The sequence below is a fragment of the Lathyrus oleraceus genome, chromosome 1 (assembly GCF_024323335.1).
Source record: "Lathyrus oleraceus cultivar Zhongwan6 chromosome 1, CAAS_Psat_ZW6_1.0, whole genome shotgun sequence".
Taxonomy (NCBI): Eukaryota; Viridiplantae; Streptophyta; class Magnoliopsida; order Fabales; family Fabaceae; genus Lathyrus; species Lathyrus oleraceus.
The window spans coordinates 206,723,903-206,739,634 of NC_066579.1; positions in this window are offsets into that span (position 1 = coordinate 206,723,903).

The window sequence follows — 15,732 nt, forward strand, 5'->3', positions numbered from 1 at the left end:
TGGCTGGATGACCTCTGAGGCTTTTAGACTGAAGAACATCTCTGAACAAGTCAGAAATGGCTACATCAGAGATGCTGAGGCAAGACTTCAGGAAAGACTTGCAAGAGAAGCTGAAGCCAGAAGGCTGGAAGAAGAGAGATTAGCAAGAGAAGCTGAAGAAGAGGCTAGAAGGCTGGAAGAAGAAAGAGCAAGAGAAGCTGAAATACTAAGGATAAAGGAAGCTGAAGCACAAGCTGCTGCTGAAGCTGAAGCGCTGGCTGCTGCTGAAGCACAGCAGGCTCTGACTCAGGGGGAGTCTTCTTCTTCTGTTATCCCTATGGTTCTCCAGACGCTGAAAGAACTTAAGCAAGATCAGAATGAACTCCGTGCCAAAATGGATAAGCAAGACACTGTCAACGACAACATTCAGAACATGCTGGCTATGTTGCTTCAGAGAATGCCTCCGCCTCCGAACCCCTAGGCACTTAGGATATTTTTTGCTTGCCTGTTGTTTTGTTTGCTTTCTCTGATTCTGATGTTTTCCTGTTCTTGTTGCCTTTGTGCTTTTATCTGAATACAATGTTTTTATCTTAAATTCCTTATTTTTGCTATGTCTTTTTGATTCTGACAAAAAGGGGGAGAAGTCATTAATAGCTCTGATGAAAATATTGTCTAAATACCTTAAGCATTCTGCAACATATTTTTCTTAAAAATAAATTTATCTAACCCGGACTTAAGAAATTGCAGAAGGTATCAAGAAACCTCTTTACTTAGAAGCTCTGGTAAGAACTTCTGAACTCCCTAGCACTATCTCAGGGGGAGCTTCTGTCTATCTGATCTAATATTATTCATGTTTCATCTGCTAATTAAGTTTGTTTTGTCATCATCAAAAGGGGGGAGATTGTAAGAACAAAAATTGTTCTACAACAGATTCCTTGATTTTGATGATAACAAAGGATGAAACCAAAAATGGCACCCTAACGAAAAGTTTCTAAGTATGCAGGGTTCTAAAGAAAGAAGGAAGAGATCTGATGATGTCATCAGATACATAACCAGATCAGATACAAATTATCAGAAGATAAGAAGCATCTGAAGTAGAAACACGTTCAAGAAAGTCTAACTCTGAGCAAAACAGCAAAGTATCAGAAGCATCTAAACAAGAAGTAAGCTCTAGAAGTTCTGACTCTGAACAACGGTATGTCTAACTCCAGAAACTCTCAGCGCTATCTGAAGAATCCATCAGAATCCAAAACAGATCAACATCAGAAGCAAGACTCCAAGATTCTCAGATACACGAAGACTCTGATCATGGAATTGCTAATTATGAAAGAGTAACGTTAAAGTCAAGTAAAGGTTTGCAAATGGATTTCCTAATACAGAAAGAGACGTTAATCTCCAATTTCAATAAAGAAGATACTATATGTGGTAAGTAGTCATTTCAAGGAGAGAAAGTTATCCTGCAGAAGCTATTTATGTTATGGCGTAAATTCATTTTATTACTCATCAGTTTCAACTACTACCTCACTGATCTATATAAAGGACTGCAAATCAACATTCAACACACAACACATACAAGGAAAAATATACTGAAACATCAAACATTCAAGAAAATACTCTTGGTCTCTAAATCTTCACGAAGTTGTTGCTTATAACGTGAATCACTTTGTTCTTACTATTGTAATACTTGCTTATCTTAGAAGCACTCTAGATTACATAAATCTTTTATCTATTGTTTGTTTATTTCCTCAAGTGACTCTGTGTAGTCTGTATACTTGAGAGGACTAAGAGATCTTTCTCTTAGACGTTGTTTGTAATCAATCTTTCAAGATTAGTGGATTAAGTCCTTGTTGAAGGCGAAATCACCTTGGCCGGGTGGACTGGAGTAGCTTTGTATTATAAGCGAACCAGTATAAAATCATTGTGTGGTTTTCATTTTGAAAAAGCGCTTATTTTTCCAAACAATTCAAACCCCCCCTTTCTTGTTTTTCTCACCTTCAAAATGCCCATTTCATCAATCCCCTAAATCCAATGATTTTAATTCAACAAAAGTCAAATCAACCTTGACCAAGGCCCAAACAAATAGTCAAATATCACAAGACCATAAAAATGGCTCAACATAATTTTTGCATAATTAATCAATTAAAAATCAAATTAAAAATGCATTAAAATTTAATTTAATTTGGTCAAAACCTAAAATCTCTTCAAAACACCAAATTAATAGCCAAGAGATTTATCCTAGGTCAAACAATGTCAAAGGGCCTTAGACAAAAAAATTTATCATTTTGAAAAAGTCAGAAGTATTTTTTAAATAATTAAAAATATGCACACAAACATTTAATTCATGAAAAATATCAAAATTCATCCAAAATATTATTTTAATTCTGAAAATGAAAGAAAAAAATATTTAAAGAATTTTGGTGAAAGTCTCATATTTTTTGGATTAAAAATGAAATTATTATGAATTAAACAAAATAAAGCAATTAAATGAAAAATCGGAAATTCCAAAAAAAAACAAGGGCCATCAGATCTCCCTCATTAATTGAGGTGGCAGATCTGATGTCCACGCACGCGCTATCCATCAAAGACCTGAGTCAAAGCGCCACACACGTGGTAATCGAAACCAAGGGCCAAGATTAAAACGTTTGAACCAGATCAGATGGCTTGAGACCTGCCAACGCACCACCGGAGCCCTAGCTCCGGTCATCTTCTCCAGTGACGACCATCAGACGGGTCCAACCTCAACTTCATGAAAAATGAAAAACAAGGACACTATTTTGAAGAGAAAATGCTCAGGAGCTTGAATCTGGCCTCAATTTCCTCCAATTCCAAGTATATAAAAAGATACATGGATTTGAATTTTGAGGATCATGAACTGAGTTGCTTCGATTTGACCTCAAAGTAGCTCACTCTTCTTGCCTACATTGGTAGGACTTCAACCAACCAAAATCACAAAGAATAGTGAAGAATTGAGGGAGAATCGAAGAGATGAAATTTATGAAAAATTACCTTTGAGGGAGCTTCAACCTTGCTTGATCTTGATCCCAATTGTGCTTGGCTTGGTTTCAGAAGCTTGTAGGAAGTGATTAAGATCAGAAAATGGCTTGGACTCTTGGAGTTTCAATCTCAAAATATAATGAGATTTGAAGCTCAATTTTCAAATGAAAACCTTTAGATTATCCTTTAATGGTGAGGGTTTGGATTGCAAGTTCAAAGCTTGGGCATGAGGTCCTCAATTTTGAGCCATGAGGGTTGTATTTATAGCCAATGTGATTCATTTCCACACACTTCCAAATTTTGCCAATTTTAGCAATTTTCATTGCATGCTTGCATGGGCGTGTGAGAGGCCCATCAAGTGATGTATTCAGGTCCAAAAATGCTTGAGTATCATGCTGAAATCATGTCATATGGCCATGCATTTGAATTTGAAATGAGAAGGTGAAATTCATCCAATTGGTCCCTTGAAAAGAACCCATGCGTAAGTCCTTTATTTCGTGGCCAAATGCGATGATCTTGGACTTTTTGGAAATGTGAGATCAAGGGGAACAACTTTCATGTAAAAAACTTTTCCATTTAAAGATTAGATCATTTTGAATTTTGAGGTGGAAGTTTGGAAAATCAAGCATATTTGGAAATTTTCTAAGTACCAAGCCAAATGTTCACTTCTTCCACCTTGAATAACTTTTGCTATGGATTTCAAATGGAAAATGTTCCTTAATAAAAGTTGTATATCTTTCAAACCTCTTTAATTTGGTCCCAAATTTGACCTCATTTGGATTTGTCATGAAGGGGTTATGCATTTTAGTAGTATAGGAAAATCACTTGTTCAATGGTAATGACCCAAAATGACCTATAATATTTCCTCTTGGCATATGCATTTTCATGTCTAATTTGAACTTCTTCCAAACATAAATGTTGAAGAGGGAAAATTGAATTTAATCATGGAACTTGAATGGATTTCATATCATAAAAATTGAGCAAGTTATGGTCCTTAAAAGTTGACCTCCTAACTAGGATTCAGACAAAATGACCTATAATCTTTCACCATAAAAAATGACTTTCAAAGCAAAACTAGCTCTTGACTTCAACATGAAAGTTGTTTGGAATGTCATAAGGAGTAATGTTTACCTTGGAATCATTTTCATATGGCAAAAATTGTAGGAGATAGGGTCTAGGGAACCCCAGTTTTGACCAGTTGACTTTCTCTGGTCAACCAACATGAACCAACTTACAAACTTGACATTCTCTTGATATTTGAGACTCATGGAGGATCATATATGTGTAATGTAACACCCCGAATAAAATAAGAGAATTATTTAAATTAAGTTAATAATATATTTATTAATTTAATTAAATAAATTGAATTATTGGATTATTATTATTATTATTATTATTATTTGGAATAATAATTAGTGGAAAATATATAAGTTGGAATAAGAGAAAAGGGTTTTCATTTTTGGTAAAGAGTTTTCACGTGAAACAGAGAAGCGGCTGAAAAGTGGAAAGTGGAGAAAGGGCAAAGAGGAAGAGCTAGAGAGCAAAGGTTGAAGAACGGAAAAGTTTGAAGCTTAGAGATTTCCGGATTATCTCAGGTAAGGGGGGTTTATCGTCGTTTAATGGGTATTATAGATTAACATGTCATGGGTAGTGATAAACCGCTGAAGTGACCCTAATTGGGATGTTGAATGCTGAAATATTGTGATGAATAAGTTGTATTAAAGCTGTAATTGAGTCCGTAATTGTGTGAGTCGTGTTCCCCCGAACGTATAGCTTTTTACGGAAATTGAATCGGAGGTCCGGAAGTCCTCCAACGGCGGAAAATGCGGAGAACTCTGCATTCTGCCTTGTGTTAGCGCAGAAACTGCTGTTTTGTCTGCGTTAACCGGTTAACCCAGGGCGTTAACCGGTTAACACTATTATATTTTGTGGAAATGTGCTGTTTTGCCTGCGTTAACCGGTTAACCCAGGGCGTTAACCGGTTAACACTGTTGCGTTTTGCCAGAAAGTGTGTTTTGTCCTGCGTTAACCGGTTAACCCAGGGCGTTAACCGGTTAACACTGTTGGAAATTTGAAAAATTGATATTTTAATGTTGTGAACCTAATTGGGGATTGGCCTATTATAGTTAATTGTGATGAGTAATTTTGTTGGATTTATGTTATGAAGTGTTGATACAAGTATGTTGCTGAGTTGTTCCGTGTACGGAAAGTTGTTGAAAACACTGAGTTGTAGGCTTGGTGAGCCAAAGTTGATTATAAGTTGATGTTGTTGAAAACATTGTTGTATTGCTATTATTATTATGTTGTCGACAGTTTAAAGTCGTGTATGCCATGTACATTCATATGCATTAAGTCGGAGCTTTGCTCACACCACGTTGGCCTGGATTGGCAAATTTTAAGTTGAAAGTTGAAGGCTTATGCCTTGATGCCCAATAAAATGGCAATGATTTTAAGTTGGGAGTTTTACTCCGAATGGTACCACATGCATGACGAGTCGAGTCTCATTAGAGTTGCATTTTGTTGGCTTGTTGTATGGATATTTAATTTAATTGAGGAGTGGAATTGTGTTGATATTAAGTATGATGTTTGAGTTGATGTGCCGTTACTGGATGTATGTTACGATTAGGGTGATGAAATGTGTGAATTCACTTAGCATTACATGATGATTTATAATGCTTATTATATCGATTGAGGAACTCACCCTTACAACTATTTTTCAGGTAACGAACAAATGAGTTGAGTGGAAGCTAATGCTTGGAGTCTAGTGTAGTCTCCTAAGTGGGTCATGCTCTGATAGATGTAACATCGGGAGGGAACATTTTTAATATTGTTGTTGATGATTGTTGAACCAGTTTACATGTAGTGTGTTGCATGTTTTGAATGATCGATTTGATCTCTATCCGCTGCGTATTGTGCAAATGTTTTATGTTTTGAGTTAATGAAAGAGCATGACAGTTATTATGGTGTGAAATGTTGTGTGACACCCTTGATTGCATATTTACTCTGATTGATATGTGTTATTTTAATTATATACTCGGGGTATTTTAGAAGGGTGTTACATTAGTGGTATCAGAGCAGGTCGGTCTGTCCGGCCAGTTGTCGTGTCGTTACTGTCTAACAATTGTGTATTGTTACTAATCTAACTTTTAAGTTGTGTTGTATTGATAAGTTGAAATGGCTGGAAGGAATGACGCTGCAATGGCTGCCGCAATGCAAGCGATGGCACAAGCTGTGCAGAACTTGCCAAATGCTGGTGGTGATGCTGGATCACGTAGCTTGGCGACTTTTCAGAGAGAGAATCCGCCGGTGTTTAAAGGGAAGCATGATCCAGATGCAGCCTTGGGATGGTTAAAAGAGATTGAGAGAATCTTCCGTGTTATGGATTGCACTCCAGCTCAGAAGGTTCGGTATGGTACTCACATGCTAGCAGTCGAAGCTGATGACTGGTGGCTAGAGACTCACGAGAGGTTGACCGTGGCAGGTGAAGTCATTACTTGGGATGTATTCCGCAGGGAATTCATGAGAAAGTATTATCCGGAAGATGTCCGTGGTAAGAAGGAAATTGAGTTCCTTGAGCTGAAGCAAGGAAACATGTCTGTCACTGATTATGCTGCGAAATTTGTGGAGCTGTCCAAATTTTATCCTCATTACACTGGTGCTGGTGCTGAATTTTCAAAGTGCATCAAGTTTGAAAATGGACTGCGCTATGAAATTAAGAAGGCTGTTGGGTATCAGAAGATACGCATTTTTACTGAATTGGTTGATAGCTGCAGGATATTTGAAGAAGACAATAATGCTCATTACAAGATTGTCAGTGACCGCAGGGGCAAGCTGTAACACCCCGATTAAAATAAGAGCATTATTTAATTGAGTTAATATTATTTTATTAATTTAATTAAATAAAGTTGGATTATTGGATTATTATTATTATAGATGTTATTTATTTTAATAATAATTAAATAAATAAGTAATTGGAATATGAAGAGTGGAAGGGTAAAAGTGGAAATAGGATAAAAGAGTCCAAAGTGAGAACTTAGGTTGTTTTCACGTGTTTTGCTTCAGAGTCAGAGAAAGGGGGAGAAACGCTGAAGAGAAAGAGAAGGAAGAGGAAAAGGCCAAAGATTACTCGGAGCTTCCTTCAATCTAAAGAGGTAAGGGGTCTGAACCTTATTAAACGATAATATGCGAGCAATTTCATGATATCTGTTGGATTGTTGATGAATTTTGGGGATTTTAGGGAGAATGGGAAAGTTGGGGTTTTGATGGAAAATCCTCCGGTTTGTGAGTTTTGTTGAGTTATATGCACTGTAATCGAAGTATGTTGTGTATATATGACTGTTAAATGTTGATTTTGGGTTATTAGCTGTGGGGTACGGGTTATGGCGAGTAGAGAAGCAAAGCTGCGCTGAATTCTGCAGCAGAGGGTTCTGTTCGCGCGCGATTCGCGGCGCGAAGCCCAGTTCGCGGCGCGAACTGGGCAGAAAAAAGAGGAGTTCTGTAATTCATTGTTCGCGGCGTGAACCCTGCTTCGCGGCGCGTACTGAAGCGAAATAAGTTGTTCGCGACGCGATCCGTCGTTCGCGGCGCGAACTGTGTTGTATTGGAGGAGTTCGCGGCGCGTCCTATGTTGGCGGCGCGAACTGGAGTAATGCAGAAGCTAATATTGGTGGGTTTTGAGTACGTTGAGTTGCGAGACTCTTAGTAAGTCGCTGTAGTTGTATTATAAATAATTAATAGCGATTGTATGATTGTGTATGAGGTGTTTATGATGATGCGATGTTGAATTTACGTGTTAGTTATGAATGTGTTAGGTGACGATGTGATATCGTTATGATGTTGTTGTTGTTTTGTTGAGTTGTATGTCATGCTATTAATGATGATGATAACATGACCATATGATGTTGCTGTTGCTATGTTGATTATGATGCATGTTTGATGTGCATGCATTCATGAAAGGCCGATGCCTAGTGATGAACGGACTGAGTTCCAATGATGTTGTTGACTCCGGGCTTGTTGAGAGGCTTGGTTCCTTGCGGGGAACTCGGATTCTATGGTGATGAATCTGGGAGTGGTGATCCTGTAGTTGGTCACAAAATGGGTATACCGAGTCGTGTTGAGTCATGCATGGGTGTGTGCATTGCATTTGATGTGTTGTTTTGTTGATGTTCATGAGTTGTTGATTATGATGATGATGATGAGCTGTGTTGGCATAGGTGAAATATATAATTATGTTTATATTTCTGTCGTTATATTATTATTTAATAATGTAATTCTCACCCCTTCTGCATGTGTTTATGTTCATCTATGATGAGCAATGTGCAGATAAAGCGGAGTAGCTATTGTTGAGGTTTGAAGAATAAGTGTAGAGTTATTCTACAGAGTCGAGTCAAATGCTCTGGTCATGTGACACCGGGGTTATGGGATTCGATAGATAGTTGGTTATTAATTACGTTGTTTATGATGACTAAATGTTGAGATGTTTTGTTGAGATAATGTTGAAATATTATTATGAATTAAAATAATAATGTTGTTGTCCGCTGCGAAGTTTTAAATATTAAATAATATGTTTTATGTTGTAATGCAATAAGTGTTATGTTGTAAGAAATGTAAACTCTTCTACATGTTGTACTCTGATAATATATTTAAATATGTCGTTTGGGTAGAAGGGTGTTACATTAGTGGTATCAGAGCCTGGTTAGTCCAGTCGAGTCATAATGTGAGGTTTTCCCTGTTGGTCGATTAGTGTAAATGACACTGTCGATATTTAACGGTTGTGGTTGTGTTGTGCAGAGTATGGCTGGAGAAAATGACCGTGCGATTGCTGAAGCTTTGGCTGCTATGGCGCAGGCTATGCAGGCGCAGCAGAATCCGCCGGTCGACGAGTTTAGGAATTTGGGAAGGTTTCTGAAGAATAACCCTCCTACATTCAAAGGGCGCTATGATCCAGATGGTGCTCAGATTTGGCTGAAGGAAATTGAGAAGGTTTTCCGGGTGATGACGTGTACTGAAGCACAGAAGGTGCAGTTTGGTACGCATATGTTATCTGAAGAGGCTGAAAACTGGTGGGATAACACTCGCCAGAGAATTGAAGTACCAGGTGCTGAGATGACTTGGGAAAGGTTTAAGACGGCCTTTCTGGAGAAATATTTTCCTGCTGATGTGCGATGTAAGAAGGAGATGGAATTTCTGGGACTGAAGCAGGGTAACATGTCTGTTGCTGATTACGCTTCGAAATTTGAGGAGCTGGTGCAGTATTGTCCTCATTATAATAATGCTGATGCTGAGGAATCCAAGTGTGTCAAGTTTGAGAACGGGTTGCGTCCCGAGATCAAACAAGGCATTGGTTACCAGGAGATTCGTAGGTTTCCTACACTGGTTAACAAGTGCAGGATATTTGATGAAGATAGCAAGGCTAGGACTGCTCACTACAAGGGTCTTAGTGAGAAGAAGAATAAGGATCGTGGTAGTCCTTATGCATCTCCGAATGGTAAAGGTAAGCAGAAAGTGGTAGATGCGAAGAAGCCAAGTGGGGGAGGATCTCCCATAGCTGGTAAATGTTTCAAGTGTGGCGAGCCAGGCCACCGTGCTGATAGCTGTACCAAGAAAGTGCTGAGATGTTTCCGATGCAGTCAGGCTGGTCATAGAGTTACTGAATGTAAGGATGCTGGTCCGACATGTTTTAATTGTGGCGAGAAAGGCCATATCAGTTCGCAGTGCTCGAAACCGAAGAAGGCGGCTACTGCAGCTCATACTACTGGTAGGGTGTTTGCTCTGAGTGGGACTGAAGCTCCTAAAGAGGATAATCTGATTAAAGGTACTTGCTTGATTAATAATGTTGAATTGCTTGCTATTGTTGACACTGGTGCTACTCATTCGTTTATTTCGTATGAGTGTGCGACCAGGATTGGTGTGATTATGTCGTCCCTAGGCGGAAGTATGGTGATAGATACTCCTGCTAATGGTTCTGTGAAGACTTCTGTTGTCTGTCGAGGTTGTCATTTGACGATCTTTGAGAGAGAGTTCGTGGTTGATTTGGTGTGCTTACCCTTGCACCAAATTGATATTATTCTGGGAATGAATTGGCTAGAATTCTATGGCGTGTTTATCAACTGCTATAGTAAGACGGTGCGGTTTTCTGAAGTTGGTGAGAATGATGAGGCAAGATTTCTATCTGCTAGGCAGGTGGGGGAATTTGTGAAAGATGAAGCTCAGGTATTCGCTTTATTTGCGTCTCTGCAAGCGGACAAGAAAGTGGTGAGTGTAGATTTGCCTGTTGTCTGTGAATTTCAGGATGTGTTTCCGGAGGATGTAAGTGAATTACCTCCAGAACGGGAAGTCGAATTTGCCATTGACTTAGTACCAGGTACGAGTCCAGTGTCGATGTCTCCTTATAGAATGTCGGCAACTAAATTAGTTGAATTGAAGAAGCAACTTGAAGAATTGCTTGAGAAGAAGTTTGTGCGTCCAAGTGTTTCTCCTTGGGGTGCACCAGTATTGTTAGTGAAGAAGAAAGAAGGTACGATGAGGTTGTGTGTCGATTATCGGCAGTTGAATAAGGTGACTATCAAGAATCGGTATCCATTGCCGAGGATTGATGATTTGATGGACCAGTTGGTTGGAGCTCATGTTTTCAGTAAGATTGATTTGCGGTCGGGTTATCATCAGATCCGAGTAAAGTCAGATGATATTGCGAAGACTGCTTTCCGTACGAGGTATGGTCATTATGAATACACTGTGATGCCGTTCGGTGTGTCTAATGCTCCAGGTGTGTTTATGGAATATATGAATCGTATATTTCATCCGTACCTTGATAATTTTGTTGTGGTGTTCATAGATGATATATTGATATATTCTAAGACGGAAGGAGAGCATGCAGGACATCTGAGAATTGTTTTGCAGGTGTTGAGAGAAAAGAAATTATATGCAAAGTTATCTAAATGTGAGTTCTGGTTGAAGGAAGTGAGTTTCCTTGGCCATGTGATTTCGAGCGGTGGGATTTCGGTTGATCCTGCTAAAGTTGTTGCTGTATTACAGTGGGAGACTCCGAAGTCTGCTACTGAGATACGCAGTTTTCTGGGGTTAGCTGGTTATTATCGCAGATTTATTGAGGGCTTCTCTAAGTTGGCATTGCCGTTGACGCAGTTGACTAAGAAGGGTCAGGTGTATGTGTGGGATGCAGCTTGTGAAGCGAGTTTTGTTGAGTTGAAGAGGCGGTTGACCAGTGCTCCAGTGTTGATCTTGCCTAATCCTGGTGAGTCCTTCGTTGTTTATTGTGATGCTTCTTTGATGGGTCTTGGTGGTGTTTTGATGCAGAATGGTAAAGTTGTAGCTTATGCTTCTAGACAGTTGAAAGTTCATGAGAGGAATTATCCTACGCATGATCTAGAACTTGCAGCTGTTGTATTTGTGTTGAAAATGTGGAGGCATTATCTGTATGGTTCCAGATTCGAAGTGTTCAGTGATCACAAGAGTCTGAAGTATCTGTTTGATCAGAAAGAGTTAAATATGAGGCAGAGAAGGTGGTTAGAATTACTTAAGGATTTTGACTTTGAATTGAGTTATCATCCCGGTAAGGCTAATGTAGTTGCAGATGCGCTGAGTAGAAAGTCTCTACATATGTCTATGATGATGGTTCGGGAGCTTGAGTTAATTGAACAGTTCCGTGATATGAGTTTGGGTTGTGAAGTTTCCGCTGATAGTGTAAAGTTGGGTATGCTGAAGTTGACTAGTGGAATTCTGGAAGATATTCGGAATGGTCAGCAAGTTGATGTCGCTCTAGTGGATCATATCACTATGGTTAACCAGGGTAATGGTGGTAATTTTGAGATTGATGAGAATGGCATCCTGCGATTTAAAGGTAGAGTTTGTGTTCCTGAGGTGTCTGAATTGAAAAAGAGTATTCTTGAAGAGGGCCATAGGAGTGGATTGAGTATCCATCCAGGTGCAACTAAAATGTATCAAGATTTGAAGAAGCTGTTTTGGTGGGCTGGTATGAAAAGAGATGTTGCTAAGTTTGTGTATGCCTGTTTGACTTGTCAGAAGTCAAAGATTGAACATCAGAAACCGGCAGGTATGATGCAACCTTTGAAGATTCCTGAATGGAAGTGGGATAGCATTTCCATGGATTTTGTGACGGGATTGCCGAGGACGGTGAAAGGTAACGATTCTATTTGGGTGATTGTGGACCGATTGACTAAGTCGGCGCATTTCTTGTCGATGAAGATTAATCACTCTTTAGAGAAGTTGGCAGAGTTGTATATTGAGGAGATAGTGAGGCTGCATGGTATTCCATCCAGTATTGTGTCTGATAGAGATCCCAGATTTACTTCTAGATTTTGGGAAAGTTTGCAGAAAGCGTTGGGGACTAAGTTGAGGTTGAGTTCAGCTTATCATCCTCAGACTGATGGTCAGACTGAAAGAACTATCCAATCCTTGGAGGATTTGTTGAGAGCTTGTGTGTTGGAGCAGAGTGGTTCTTGGGATAGTTATTTGCCGTTGGTGGAGTTTACTTATAATAATAGTTTTCATGCTAGTATCGGTATGGCTCCATATGAAGCATTATATGGTAGGAGGTGTAGAACTCCATTGTGTTGGTATGAATCAGGTGAGAGTGTTGTACTCGGACCTGAGATTGTGCAGCAGACGACTGAAAGGGTTAAGATGATTCAGGAGAAAATGAAGATTTCTCAGAGTCGTCAGAAGAGTTATCATGATAAGAGGAGAAAGGCACTTGAATTCCAAGAGGGAGATCATGTGTTCTTGAGAGTTACTCCGACGACAGGTGTGGGTAGAGCTTTAAAGTCTAAAAAGCTTACTCCGAGGTTTGTGGGTCCGTATCAGATTTTGAAGAGGGTTGGGGAAGTGGCGTATCAGATAGCTTTACCGCCGTCGCTTTCTAATCTGCATGATGTGTTTCATGTATCTCAGTTGAGAAAATATATTGCAGATCCTTCGCAGGTTGTTCAGTTGGATGATATCCAGGTGAGGGATAATTTGACCGTTGAGGTGTTGCCAATTCGGATAGATGACCGAGAAGAGAAGACCCTGAGAGGTAAGAAGATTGCTCTAGTGAAAGTTGTTTGGGGAGGTCCAGCTGGTGAGAGCTTGACTTGGGAGCGTGAAGATCAGATGAAGGAGTCGTATCCGGCTCTATTTGCTTGAGGTATGTTTTCGAGGACGAAAACTCTTTTAGTGGGGGAGAGTTGTAACACCCCGATTAAAATAAGAGCATTATTTAATTGAGTTAATATTATTTTATTAATTTAATTAAATAAAGTTGGATTATTGGATTATTATTATTATAGATGTTATTTATTTTAATAATAATTAAATAAATAAGTAATTGGAATATGAAGAGTGGAAGGGTAAAAGTGGAAATAGGATAAAAGAGTCCAAAGTGAGAACTTAGGTTGTTTTCACGTGTTTTGCTTCAGAGTCAGAGAAAGGGGGAGAAACGCTGAAGAGAAAGAGAAGGAAGAGGAAAAGGCCAAAGATTACTCGGAGCTTCCTTCAATCTAAAGAGGTAAGGGGTCTGAACCTTATTAAACGATAATATGCGAGCAATTTCATGATATCTGTTGGATTGTTGATGAATTTTGGGGATTTTAGGGAGAATGGGAAAGTTGGGGTTTTGATGGAAAATCCTCCGGTTTGTGAGTTTTGTTGAGTTATATGCACTGTAATCGAAGTATGTTGTGTATATATGACTGTTAAATGTTGATTTTGGGTTATTAGCTGTGGGGTACGGGTTATGGCGAGTAGAGAAGCAAAGCTGCGCTGAATTCTGCAGCAGAGGGTTCTGTTCGCGCGCGATTCGCGGCGCGAAGCCCAGTTCGCGGCGCGAACTGGGCAGAAAAAAGAGGAGTTCTGTAATTCATTGTTCGCGGCGTGAACCCTGCTTCGCGGCGCGTACTGAAGCGAAATAAGTTGTTCGCGACGCGATCCGTCGTTCGCGGCGCGAACTGTGTTGTATTGGAGGAGTTCGCGGCGCGTCCTATGTTGGCGGCGCGAACTGGAGTAATGCAGAAGCTAATATTGGTGGGTTTTGAGTACGTTGAGTTGCGAGACTCTTAGTAAGTCGCTGTAGTTGTATTATAAATAATTAATAGCGATTGTATGATTGTGTATGAGGTGTTTATGATGATGCGATGTTGAATTTACGTGTTAGTTATGAATGTGTTAGGTGACGATGTGATATCGTTATGATGTTGTTGTTGTTTTGTTGAGTTGTATGTCATGCTATTAATGATGATGATAACATGACCATATGATGTTGCTGTTGCTATGTTGATTATGATGCATGTTTGATGTGCATGCATTCATGAAAGGCCGATGCCTAGTGATGAACGGACTGAGTTCCAATGATGTTGTTGACTCCGGGCTTGTTGAGAGGCTTGGTTCCTTGCGGGGAACTCGGATTCTATGGTGATGAATCTGGGAGTGGTGATCCTGTAGTTGGTCACAAAATGGGTATACCGAGTCGTGTTGAGTCATGCATGGGTGTGTGCATTGCATTTGATGTGTTGTTTTGTTGATGTTCATGAGTTGTTGATTATGATGATGATGATGAGCTGTGTTGGCATAGGTGAAATATATAATTATGTTTATATTTCTGTCGTTATATTATTATTTAATAATGTAATTCTCACCCCTTCTGCATGTGTTTATGTTCATCTATGATGAGCAATGTGCAGATAAAGCGGAGTAGCTATTGTTGAGGTTTGAAGAATAAGTGTAGAGTTATTCTACAGAGTCGAGTCAAATGCTCTGGTCATGTGACACCGGGGTTATGGGATTCGATAGATAGTTGGTTATTAATTACGTTGTTTATGATGACTAAATGTTGAGATGTTTTGTTGAGATAATGTTGAAATATTATTATGAATTAAAATAATAATGTTGTTGTCCGCTGCGAAGTTTTAAATATTAAATAATATGTTTTATGTTGTAATGCAATAAGTGTTATGTTGTAAGAAATGTAAACTCTTCTACATGTTGTACTCTGATAATATATTTAAATATGTCGTTTGGGTAGAAGGGTGTTACACAAGCAACATCAAAACCGTGGAAAGCCGTATGATGCTCCAGTGGGAAGAGGGAAACAAGGAGCTGCTCCGGCTCAGAGGACCAGTAGGGGAGGTGCTCCTGCTGGTATAGTTTGCTTCAAATGTGGTCAGGCTGGTCATAAGAGTAATGTATGCACTGCTGAAGTAAAGAGATGTTTTCGTTGTGGTAAGACTGGTCATGCAATAGCTGATTGCAAGCACAAGGAAATGATTTGTTTTAATTGTGGCGAAGAAGGGCATATTGGAAGTCAGTGTCAGAAGCCAAAGAAATCTCAGACGGGGAAGGTGTTCGCATTGACCGGAACTCAAACCTCCAGCGAGGACAGACTTATCCGAGGTACGTGTTATATTAATGGCTTTCCTCTTGTAGCTATTATTGACACAGGTGCGACTCATTCCTTTATATCTTTGGGTTGTGCTGTGAAACTTAAGTTAGAGATATCTGAGATGTTTGGTAGTATGGTAATTGATACTCCTGCGAAGGGTTCAGTGACTACTACTTCGGTTTGTTTAAATTGTCCTTTGAGTATTTTTGGTAGAGACTTTGGGATGGACCTAGTGTGTCTTCCACTAGTGCAGATTGATGTTATTCTGGGTATGAACTGGTTGGTGTTTAACCGAGTTTCTATCAATTGTTTTGATAAGACGGTGGTCTTTCCTGAGATTGAGGAGGGAAAGAGTTTGTTTCTATCAG